The following is a 13,396-nucleotide window of genomic DNA, read 5'->3' on the forward strand; positions in this document are numbered from 1 at the left end:
ATTATGTTTAGGCTTCTGTACCAGCCCAAGGAAACTACAAGCCTTTAGCAGTAAAGATCTGTCTCTCCAAAGATGCCCCAGTAGCTCCCCATCTTCTTTTCTGTTGATTCACTGCACATGCTCTGTGCTGTTGCCACTTACTGAGCTTAGGGACCCACTCACAATATACAGTATATACAAAATAGAAATATAAAATATACACAATATAAGGCTGATTAGTAATTAATACAGAAAATTACTACATGGCAGCACAGAAACCAGTGCAACTAGCATCAGAATTTAATAATCAGCCCTGTAGCAGAAGCTTATATTACAGTCCAACCTCATTTTCTGCTTGATAATTTGCAACAACCCCTAAGCTTAGCAAAAGCTGCTCAGAGCCCACTGAGCATCTTTCCAAGATGGTGACCCCCTTTGACAAGTTTGAAATCCTGGATTTTTGCTGCTTTAGAGAAGCTGACACTTTAGGCTGATGCAATATGGTAATTATATAAAATACGGGATTTTTAACCATATTCATTTTAGGGTTTAGTTCTCCTTTACAAAGTAAATTGTGGTCTCTGCATGAAACTTTTTATGGAACAGGACATATGCATTTTTATCTCAAAACCACCAACATTTGTACAGGAAGTGGCTCATTTTACATATATATATTTACATACAAAAACTATCCCAAACCTTCATTACTCAGCCACTAGTTGCCATGGAAATTTCAGGGATTATGTATATTTGCTTCCTTGGCAAAGTAGCATTGTGTGCTGATGAAATGGGTCTCTGTACTGGTGGTTTTCGGTCCGATCAAGCATAACTGATGATTGCAGCTTGTTCAGTTGACACATGTGAAAAGCCCACCTTTCTGCAAGGACAGGTATTGAATCTTTCATCCATAATGCTCGGCACCTGTGGTTTTCCCGCATAAGTGATTTTTCCATAATTTGGATCTCCATACCTTAAGTCTGCTTAAAAAACATTTAAACATTAAATAAACTCAATAGGATTGTTTCCCACCAACTAGCACTAATTATATCTTAGCTGGAATCATGTACAGGTATGGGATCTTTTAGCCAGAAACCTGTTATCCAGAAATCTCCGAATTGCTGGAAGGCAATATACCCCATTTTAATCAAACAATTATTCTATGTAACGAGAAAAGAATACTGGATCCCAGCTAAGATATAATATAGTGAATAAAGTACCCCCTCTTGTAAAATATAAGGATATTATAAGTTACCGAGGAGTTTTATGACCATATAAAAACATGAGACTGAAGGCCGAGTGTTTTTATACAGGTCATGGAACTCCGAGGTGACTTCTAATATCCTCATATTTTGCAACTGGGGGTACTTTATTTATTATAATACACAAGTTTCAGTGAGTCATGTGACAGAAATGACATCAGAACTCAACGTTTATAACTGATGACATCAGAACTCATCGTTTATAAGGATATCATTTACAGGATATTCATGCTCTTGTGTATTATATAGTGAATAAAGTACCCCCTTCTGTAAAATATAAGGATATTATAAGTTACCGAGGAGTTTCATGACCATATAAAAACACGAGGCCGAAGGCCGAGTGTTTTCATACAGGTCATGGAACTCCGAGGTAACTTCTAATATCCTCATATTTTACAACTGGGGGTACTTTGTTTATTATAATACACAAATTTTAGTGAGTCATGTGACAGAAATGACATCACTACTCACCGTTTATAACTGATGACATCACTACTCACCGTTTATAGGATATAATTTACAAGATATTCATGGCTTTTGTGTATTATATAAGATATAATTAATTGAAGGCAAAATTTGGTTTATTTAATGTTTACATGATTTTCTAGTAGAGTGAAAATAAGGAGATCCAAATTACATAAGGTTCTCTTATCTGGAAAACCCCAGGCCCCAAGCATTCTGGATAACACGTCCCATACATGTACAAGGTATTGTTTTATTACAGAGAAAAAGGAAAAAATTTTAAAAATGTGATTTACATTTGATCACATTTAAGTGTATGGGAGATAGCCTTCCTGTAATCATAGCTTTATGGATTATGAATGAATCCCATACCTGCATTATCCAGGCTTTTATTAAATACAGGTCTGATGGCAATGCAATTGTGCAAATTGGTGCCCAAAATCTAATACACTTAACACTGACAAAATCAGCCCCAGGCACAGACTCCAATTGCAACAACATAGACAACAAGATATTCCTGTTCCTACTAAATAGGACTCCATGATGTGTGTGTATGACTTTATCCGAGGCATGACTAACAGCCTGATGTTTCATTGATACAGAGTAAATGTTCTTGCTTTAAGGAATCGGTAGGGAGAGGGGCCTGTCCTCTCAATTTTTTTTACCAAATTAGGTAGTGTGTATTTGTTTAGTTTGATGTTTAACTAAGGTTAACTACTTGGGAGATTTCTAAGGGAGGGGAAATAAAAGCTGCTGAAAGTTGAGTATTTTTTGGCAGAGAACTTGAGGCAGGAAAACAAACCTAATGTTCCATTCAGATTACACTCATTCGGGAAGAGATCGCAGCCAGATGGCTCCACAGGCCCATACACTCCTAGGGCTTTCGTGGCTATTTCAAGTCAATTTTCATCCAAGCACACCCTCATCCAAAGGAACTGTGTGATTATCAGAGCTGGAAGTCTGCCATGTGGCTGAAGTCATGTTTTCCACCCAAGCACGACCCATAACATAATAGGCTGAGTGATGAATGCACAGGTGGCTAGGATACAGTACAGCAACTCCCTGCCCATTATTGTTACAAATAGTCCCTACTTTTTATCCTTAGATTATAAATTAACCAACTCCCTCTGCACGGCTCATGTTTCAGTGCAGCATTTAGCTCTGCATTATGTTTAACAAAATACATTCTACAGAAATCACTTTGAAAATGCTTGTTTCATCTCTGTCTCACGGCAGAACCTTTCAAAAATAAAGGTGGTTAGTATAAATAAGTGGCCATGATTATAATAAATATGTCAATATATGACTTAAGAGGTATCTGAGCAGTTACCAATATATCAATATTGACTGATATATCAATATATGTGGACAAGTTCGCTGTCACAGACCCTATACAGGTATAGGATCTGTTAACCTGCAAACCCATTATCCAGAAAGCTCTGAATTATAGGAAGGTTGTCTCCTATTTCCTCTTTCTCTGTAATAATAAAACAGTGATTTGAAGCTATAATTAATCCTTATTGGAAGAAAAGCCAGCCTATTGGGTTAATTTAATGTTTACATGATATTTTAGTAGATTTAAGGATTGGAGATCCAAATTATGGAAAGATTCCTTATCTGGAAAACCTCATGTTCCAAGCATTCTAGATAACAGGTCCCATACCTGTCCCAGACAGAAGGGTTGCCAAAAGGTGGAAGTAGAGGATATGAAATCCAAATAAACTCATATTCCTGTTATAGCCTTGTCAGCCAGATGAAAAAGCTAATTTCCCACTACATATGAATCCTCAAAGCTCCTTATAATTAGTTCTATTACTGAGCAGCTCATGCGCTTCTTCCAAGCAATCCATACTGAGACAAGCACAGCTTTTGCACTTATTGCTACAAAAAAACATGGTTACGTTTGGCTGTTTTTTTGCACTTTACATCTTGACTCCTGTAATCAAATGAAGCCTAGGGGCAGATTCGAATTTCGCGCTATTTTTTGTGTACTTCGACTAGGAAATAGTCCAAATTTCAATTTGAACAAAATTCAAATATCGAAATTTATCATGTACTGTTTATTTAAAAATTCGTCTTTAACCAATCACCTATACGGACCTATTTGATCGAAAACTGACCTATTCGACCCAAAAAAATTTCGACTTAATTTCGGTTGGTCTTTTGGAATTCAAATTTCAAGGTTTTTTTCATTTCGAAATTTGACCCTTGATAAATATGCCCCCTAATGTTAATAAAAGTACATCATTTATAAATACAGAAAAAGGTACATTATGCAAGCTTTCTTTATTTAACTATTGAGATGCTGCATGTGCGTTACATGTGATTAAACATTTCTACAATGATAATACAGATAATGCATTGTGGAAAATTCTGCTGTCAAATCCAGACACATTTATTATGGGCCATGGGAGATTGTTCTTCATAATGTTGTAAATTCTCTGGTATCGCTAAAATGTATTATAATATATATATATATATATATATATATATATATATATATATATATATATATATATATATATATATATATATATATATATATATATATATATATATATATATTATTAATATACAATGTTGCAAAAATGAGAAAAGGTCCATTTACATTTTAGAAGGCTTTTTTTGGAGGGTAATGGGGCTCTTATACTAATTACATCTTGTTTATTCCCTAAAATTGCCAGACATTTACAAATAAATACATTTTAGTACAAATTAAGAAATGTGACCTGTAATAATTGAACATCACTGAGATGGCTATTCATAAAGTGATGCCGGAACAGGGCAACTGATTGAAATGTAGTTTCTTAATCGAATCTGCCGTGTTCAATGTGCGGCTTATACCACTAAGACCAGCAGGGGGAGCAAGGGATTAAACAAGACAGTAGAGTAATGACAAGCTAACACCTGTAACATAGCAGTGCAGTTCTGCAGCCCCTTCTGTTCTGTTTGTTACATTGACTTTGCTACAATTGCAAGTACGAGTTGTAAATGACGCTGCTTATGTTTTTGTTCTTTCTGTGCAGGAAACCCTGTTAATCCAGTATACCGCAGGCCAGTGATAAATAGGGCAGTTTACGTTCACCGTACCAGGTAAAGTCTTATCTTCTACTAAAATAAATTTAATGTTTTTTTAATGAAAAAAAACCAAACGGAAACCCCCCCCAATACTATAAAACATCAACCTTTAAAACGCCACACTCCATAAAATCTAAATGAATAGAAATGAATAATAAATATAAATGACTTTATAAAGCTATGTGATGATTTTTGGAAACATAAATCAAATAATTTTGGAGGGCTATACTGGCGTAACACAGTAGTGTCATTTTAGGCATCAATCCGAAATAACAAATAAGAAAAAAGCTTTTTGCCATATAGACATAAGACATTTTTTCTGCATATAATACTCTTTACATAGAATATTTCACAAACAATTCAGCATTTGCACTGACTGATCTACAGCTCTGGGTGTCCGCAGATAATTTTCCGGAAGGGAAGGCAAGTCATCAATCCTAAGATTGACTAAGCCTGTATACCGCACTCATTTTACTAAACCATACCCCATACGTGCCAGTATAATAACTACAGAGAATGGATAACAAGCATACTAACCCCAGATGATCCAGTATAATCACTGAATACAATAGCTAATGGGCATGTTAACCCCAGAAGTGCCAGTATAATTACTGCAGAAAATGGATAATCTGCATATTAACCCGAGATATGCCAGTATAACCGCTACAGAAAATAGATAATGAGCTTATAAACCCTAAAAGAGCCAGAAGAAATCACTATATAAAATAGATCATGGCCATTTTAACTCCAGAAGTTCCAGTAAAATGACTACAGAAAATGTATAATCTTCATATTAACCTGACATATGCCAGTATAATTACTATAGGACATGCCCCTATTGCTACTGCTACTGTAGTGCACAGAACATAGGTATGACACACCACTGAAACCTACTTTTTCTCCAGAAGTTCTGCACTCAGACCTACATGTCAGGGAACTATCACTGTACCACACATCTACAAACTGGTTTTGGCTCTTGCTATCTAGCTGCAGTTATGCTTCCATAGTAGGGAACCAACAATTGATTTTGCTGTTTTGGTTGAGACTCCAGATCTCCTTCCATACCTTACAGCTGTCCCGTTTTTCACGGGACAGTCCTGATTTTAATAACTCATCCAGAAAAAGATACAACGTTTCTAACTTAATTGGCTTTTGGCAGAGAGCCCAGAATAGATACTTAGATACTTTTGTAACAATTTAAGATAAGCATGTCTCTTGGGGAAACTGATTTGCAGCTTAAAGAGCAATTCACATTTATTAGCTAAACTGTAATAACACATAAAAACCACAGAAAATGTGTTCACACTTTCCTAACCTACTATGAACATAGTAATTAGGAGGCGTGGTCACAAAATGGTTGTGGCAAAAAAATTTCACGACGCTCCACGCAGCAAATCTTTTTGTCCCTCTCTCTGTTTCCAAAATGTTGGGAGGTATGCTTTTATGTATGCTCTCTTTCCTGTAGAAAAATAAAATCCACAATGGGGCAACTAAATGATTCTAAGCCAGGTCTTGGATAACAAAGCTGATTCTTTTCTTTTTCTACAGTATTTATTTATATTTCAAAGTATTCAGTTTGACGAATAATATTTCAACAAGGTCACAAAGCTGATTCTATTCTATGATAGTTTATATCAAATAAAGCGGCATATTAAAGAATCTCACCAAACTGGAATATATTTTTAAGTAAATATTGCCCTTTTACATCTCTTGCCTTGAACCACCATTTTGTGATGGTCTGTGTGCTGCCTCAGAGATCACCTGACCAGAAATACTTCAATTCTAACTGTAACAGGAAGAAGTGTGGAAGCAAAAGACAGAACTCTGTTAATTGGCTCATGTGACCTAACATGTATGGTTTGTTTGTGTGCACCGTGAATCCTAGGGTGCAGCCCTTATATTTTAAAATGGCAATTTTCTGTTTATGATTACCGCACATATTACTTAAAAGGTATATTATTATGAAAATGGTTTATTTACATAAAACATGGTTTTACATATGAGCTGTTTCATGCAATATATTTTTATAGAGACCTACATTGTTCAGGGGTATAGTTTCCTTTAACCGACCCATACAGAAGAGAAGCCAATCATAAATCAATGACACATAGCTTAAATTCACTTTGGTAAAAGGCACAAGGGAGCCCTGTACATAACACTGCTGAGCAGGCCCGAGGAACAGGGTTTCCTTTGGGATTGTATAGCAAATAAATTTAAATGATTGTAAGCCCTTGCCCCATCTGCATGATTCCTTTTTGTCACTGGAGCAATTTGCAATCAAATTTGCATATCAATATGAAGGAGGGGCTTCCAGATTTTAAAGGGAAAGTAAACCCAAGTGGTACTCACCACAAGAAACACGAAGGGTAAAATTAAAACAGGAGATTTTTATTCTCAGGTTCACCAGTGGTTTTCCATCAGGCACACGTACATACGTCAGCAGGTACTTCTCGTGACACGTTAATTACACAGTAGGCACACCTTCCTGAAGACCTTGGATCCCTTGCTCCACCCGTATCCCCCCACTCTTCAATAGTGGCCTGATACCTTCAGGGTGATACCCCTCCACTCTTCCAGGTTAGGCTTTTTTTATCCAAGTCCTGGCCTGTAGCCTTGGTGTACTTCCTACCTAGTCCTAAACTGTCATTGGTTCCCTCACTTACGGAGTGCCATAGGAAACTAATTCCACTTTCCTCCTTGATGGGGCCACAACTGCCCTTACTAAATATCCTCACTATCTTGTGCACCTAGTGCTCACTCAAGATCTTCCCTGTTCTATCTCCTCCTATCTACCGTTGTGGGTCTCCCCTTACTCAGCCAGGAGATGTTGCTTCGGCCACGCCCTCCCATCAAGTCAACTCACCTGGGCGGTGCCCCTCCTACAGCGCCCTCTGGTGCCTGGGGTTTAAATTACACTTAAGCTAAATTAAGTGCCCTCTATTGGTGATTTCCACAAATTACACCCAACACATTTTAAACACAGATACATTTCACATGCATGCACATTTCACTCTCATCACTTCACACCCTTTACATATATTTAGGTGCCTCTTTGCAGTCAGTGCCAAAACAGTGGGGTTCTGGGAACAATTACCCTGTGTGTGGGGGGGGGGCATGGCAAACCAGTTTTTGCACTTTGCCCATGGTGTTAGTTTTATTGGTTGTAAGTATCATATCCATTTTAGACAGCTAAGTTAGCAACTTGGTGCAGGGATATGTAGATAAGTGTGGCCAGATGTGGGTGCCAACTGACTGCAAAGAATATATAGGCAGGCCTGGATTTGTGGAAAGGCCACCTAGGCCCAGGCCTAGGGCGGCAGGATTTTAGGGGGGCGGCATGCTGTCCATCCACACCCACATTGGTTCAAAAACAGTAAGGAGGCACTGGAGTTACAATAATTTTTTAAATTTCCCGTGTGCCAATCCCCATTAATGATGAAAATTTGCACAATAAAGGGGAGGGTACAGGGGCAACGAACGGCAGTGGGCCTAGGGGAGCCCACTATGTAAATCCGGCCCTGTATATAGGGGGGTCTATATGGGGAAGTATTTGAAACTGGATTGTGTTTTTATGCTGTATTGGATAAGCAAAATGTAACCAGAGAATATAAATGTAAGATGTTTTTCAAAGAAGCTTATACCAGTCTGCACATTATTTGTTAAACTGCTTTCCTTATCATAAATATTTTGGATTTTTCTTTGGTTTTGTGTATGTGAGTGTATTCACAGGCACGCATTTCTGTACATTCAAGAACACAATAACACTATATAACACTTTGTTTCTCCTGCGACATAATGTGGGGCATAAATGCTACAATTATACATAACACTGACTCTTCTTTTCAAGCTGAACCCACTGAAACACTTGCCATCCCATTAGTGTCTGAGAAAAAAAGCAAAATTTGGAGCCGCCAAGTGAATGCATTTTGCAGCGCTTGGAGGAGGGGGATATATTTGATATAAACTGTGTGTTATAATGTTTTCCACATTTTTCTTTTATTAAAATGTATTTTAATTAAAATAAATTCTTAATTTAGAATCCAATTGTATATTATATGCATGTTTATCATATATGGGAGCCTCTAGTTTATAATATGGGCAGGCTTCCCAGAACTGTGTTAAGTACATGGAGGTGTCTGAACTGTTGCAAAGCCAGGTCAGCTGCATGATTCAGCTCACACTCGGGTTTATCACATCTGCTTCCACCCAAGAGTAGGCCTAGATCTGTATGGTGTGACCCTAGCCTAAAGCCCCCACATACACGGGTCAATATCAGCTGCCAACAAACTAAGTCGGCAGCTTATTGGGCAGTGATGGGCTTCCCCCAATCAATATCTGGCCAAAAATCAGGCACATGTAGATCGGCCAGGTTTAAAAATGCAGTCAGATGGAGGACGGCATTGGTTCATTGATGTGGTGCTTGATTTGACTGCTATTATCCTCTTTGTGATCTGATTGTTGGGCCTTAGGGCCCATGATCAGATCAGGCCGATATTCCCCACCTCAAGGTGGGCATATCAGGGAGATATTGGCTCGTTTGGCAACCTCACCAAATGAGCAGATCTCTGCATGTGTGGCCATCTTTAGTCAACTGGTATTCTGCTAGAGATGAGCTTGCAATCTGTAAGGAATGACTCATGTAGCCTGCATGGCTTTGGAAATGGTTTGGTTCTTCCATGTGTCCGTGGAGGCACCCGAATATAATAACCATGCACACAATAAACATACTGACACTGAAAATGTTTCTTATATTTTATTACATAGAAAAATTGGCATGGTAAAAATACATATTTACATATTTCTGCAGCTCTGAGGCTTGGAAGCTCTCAGGCTCTTATCTGGGTATTTATCCTAGCAACCAGAGACCAGTGTTGAAATCAAAATATTTAAAAAATGATTTAATCAAAAGTGAAGTCTCACAGTTTGTCTGTCTATTTGTTGCCAGGGTCAGTGACCCCCAACAACCAGTTAGTACTTTTAGTTTCAGTCTGGAAAGAAGCAAAAGATATATAAGTATTAAAGTCTAGTTGAAAAGTTGATAAGAAAAGGTCCATCTATAACATACCAAAAGTTAATGAAAAGGTGGCAGTCGGAGAATAAAATAAATTAAAGTTGAAAAGCAGGGGCTGAAGCAGTTTAAGGGGATGAACGGGGTTGGGGGATAAAGTGTTAATAATTTCAGAGGAGGACTAAGGGGGCAAGGGAGGGAAGCGCTAAAAGAAAAATGTAGAGAGGGATTAAAACAATGACTCACGCTGCTCAATTTGGTCACCAAAGGAAATACCTACTCTTGGGTTATTTATAGAGAGATTTCAGATAAGAACCAACATTTCTAAAAAATTAAAAGCTGGAAAATAGATTAAAATGGAAACCTGACTTTTGCCCTAAAGGAAGAACATTCATTTCATAGCTTGGTGCGATCCATTCCTTGTTCTTAACTTTTACTGAACAAATCTATGGAGCCCTTTCTCTTTCACTGCACCTCTGTGTAACTGCAGCAGTCACATGTGCACATATACAATAAGGGGCTGTATAATAGCTGTTTTATTGGGGACACATGTTAATAAATGATGTAGAGGTAATTTATAGTTATTTAGAGGTAATTACATTTATGGGGCAAATTTAGAAAACAGGAACAAGAGAGTTGGCACTAGTGGAATCCCACATAAACAGGCGAGGTAAGGACAGAAGTATGAGAATAACTTTCTTGCTTTTACTGCACATGTTACATTGGGATTCATTTAATAAATACGTTTATCACCTCTTGATAAAGGTCTGGATTGCCTGGACCCAATATCACACTTGGTGAACATCTATTCCTTGTCATGCATTATAACAAACGTATAAATGTATCAACGTATCAAACGTCAATTCTTTCTTTTCACATTTTATCACAAGTGGGGAAAAATTGGACCTGAACTGCCATCAGATGCTTGCATGACCAACTAAATTAAATTTATCAAAGAAACCAGTACAATTCGTGCCAGAATTTAATAATCGCAGCTGTAGCATCAGCTTATATTTGATATATTATGATTTGCTCAAAGTCCACTGAGCATGTCACAGACCCTGCTAACAAAATCCTGTGACCAGGCCCCGATTTGTGGAAAGGCCATCTAGGCCCGGGCCTAGGGCGGCAGGATTTTAGGGGGGCGGCATGCTGCCCAACCTCACCCACATTGGAAAAAGGAATAATATCCAGTAGTTGCAAAGACGTATAGGAGGTAAGGTACACTTACCAATATCAACAGGGGGTCCAGGTGCTCAAGCCCCAGACCTTTAACTCAGGGAGGCAACTTGAAACATTTAAATTGCAATGGTAGGCTGGCACAAAAACTGGACTTCACTCCAAAAATAGATGCAAATTGTTCTTTTTGTACAATAAAAACCTTTTTTTTAATTTGCATCTATTTTTGGGGTGAAGTCCAGTTTTTGTGCCAGCCTACCATTGAAATTTAAATGTTTTAGTTATCCTTTAAAAAAAGAGAATCATGGCAGCAGATTTATGTTTTTTAGTCTTGAATCACTACCATAAATGCTATCAGCAGTGGCTGCTTCCTTAAAATCCGCATGGGACTGTGGTTTAACAATGTTAAGGTGATGATTCATAGGCCGTGCAAATGACTGCTGAGTGACAGGTTTTAATGCAGAAGCAGAAATACACAATGATCTCACTGGCTCAACAATGCAGCAGCCTTGATTTAAAGGGACACTGTCAAAGTGAACAACTGTTTGTCTGCGTGTAATTGCAGTGCCAGCACCTCACTATATTCATGTGGCTCAAGCTGTATAATGCACACATTTTTGCCCAAAGCACCTAAATATAGTTACATAGTTACATAGGGTTAAAAAAAAGTCCATCAAGTTCAACCCCTCCAAATGAAACCCCATCATCCATACACACACCCCTCCATAATTTCACATAAATTCTATATACCCATACCTATACTAACTATAGAGTTTAGTATCACAATAGCCTTTCATATTATGTCTGTCCAAAAAATCATCCAAGCCATTCTTAAAGGCATTAACTGAATCAGCCATCACAACATCACCCGGCAGTGCATTCCACAACCTCACTGTCCTGACTGTGAAGAACCCCCTACGTTGCTTCAGATGAAAGTTCTTTTCTTCTAGTCTAAAGGGGTGGCCTCTGGTACGGTGATCCACTTTATGGGTAAAAAGGTCCCCTGCTATTCGTCTATAATGTCCTCTAATATGGTTGATTTTGCTATGATAATGCTAGGAATTCTTGGGGATGTCCAGTTTTTATTAAAGGGGTAGTTCAATTTTAAATGAACTTTGAGTATCATGTAGATGGTGATATTGTGGGGCAATTTGCTCTTGGTCTTTTTTTAAAAAAATTTTTTTTAAAATTCTGTGTGGGTTTATCAAAATGTTTACAAATCAACCTTTGAATGTTTTGAAAAGGATTTAAATATTGGACTAACTTATGTTCAGGCACAATGATATCAGCATAGAAACAGGGAGATTTGTCATCTGCAATACAAATGAATGGCTACGGGCAACCAATCTCCTGAAAATGCTTCTCCGCTAGTAGTAATTCAAATCAGCGGTGGGAAAACCTATGCGTTGTGAAGTCATCTGAAGTTTCCTCGCGAGGCAACTTCGGGCGACTTCATAAAAATGAAGTATGCGTAGGTTTCACTACTGGCAATTTAAATTATCAGACGATTTGTCGCCCACAGTTATGCATTTTTATCACAGTTAACATTTTAGATTGGTGTGCTACAATCTGTATTTGGGAGCTTTTTGTGGGTCCTGTGTTTGAGCTAGTCTATACTGGCCAACTTTTACCACCACCACAGAAAACACACAAATAAAACTCACACACAACATACACAGCAGATAAGACATGGGCTTAGCTATATTTAACATAACAGAAACAGCTGGACTAACCACTTTTGCCCAAATTGCAAATTAAGTGAGTGAGAATCTGTAGATCATTGATGTCTACAAAAGCAGGGGAGGCTATAAAAATATTGCAAAAGCCATTTCCACTGTCCCTAATGTCACCAAGACGTTAAACCTCTAAATCAAGGGGAAACAGAGCAATGAAGAATCATTTGCGGTTAAAGAGAATTATTTATTTCATTGTATGCCCCTTTTGTAGGATATAAAATGTGTTTGAGGTCAGGTAACAATCTGTTCCCCAGAGGGAGTTGGCCAATTGGCAAAGACAAACTTTCTAAATCCTGGTTTAATTTCCGTGTCAGCTACTGGTAACTGTGTTGGAGCCAATTGAGCTCCCAGTGTCTTCGGTAACAGTTAATCTGTGGGCTCTGCAGTCACAGGACTCTGTGCAAGAAAAATGCACACAGTTTATTGGTGAAACGGCTGCAACTTATTGATAACATATCGAAATATATCATTCCAAAGAATGATTTTATTTTCCATTTTCTTGTCCTCTTTAAACACAGCTGTGCACTGCTGCTTTTCTGTACAATGGCATGTCCATTCTTAGCACACAGTTTTGGCAGCCATGATTTTCCAGGCGTAAATGCTTAATGTCAGGCTGCTGACTCACAGGTCTTCAATAAAAATGGCATTTAACGCAGAACTATGCATGCAGCACTGAATAGATCCCGTCTTTATGT

General features: G+C 38.0%; 1 protein-coding gene across 2 annotated transcripts in view; it reads left to right on the forward strand.

The window, feature by feature from the left end:
• fhl1.L (four and a half LIM domains 1 L homeolog) overlaps positions 1-13,396 on the forward strand; it is a 46,834-nt gene that overhangs the window by 9,680 nt on the left and 23,758 nt on the right. For both annotated transcript variants that reach the window (XM_041572809.1, XM_041572810.1), the window contains exon 2: positions 4,727-4,793. The gene's annotated coding sequence lies outside the window, so the exon portion shown is untranslated. The remainder of the gene's footprint in view (positions 1-4,726; positions 4,794-13,396) is intronic.

The sequence above is a fragment of the Xenopus laevis genome, chromosome 8L (assembly GCF_017654675.1).
Source record: "Xenopus laevis strain J_2021 chromosome 8L, Xenopus_laevis_v10.1, whole genome shotgun sequence".
Taxonomy (NCBI): Eukaryota; Metazoa; Chordata; class Amphibia; order Anura; family Pipidae; genus Xenopus; species Xenopus laevis.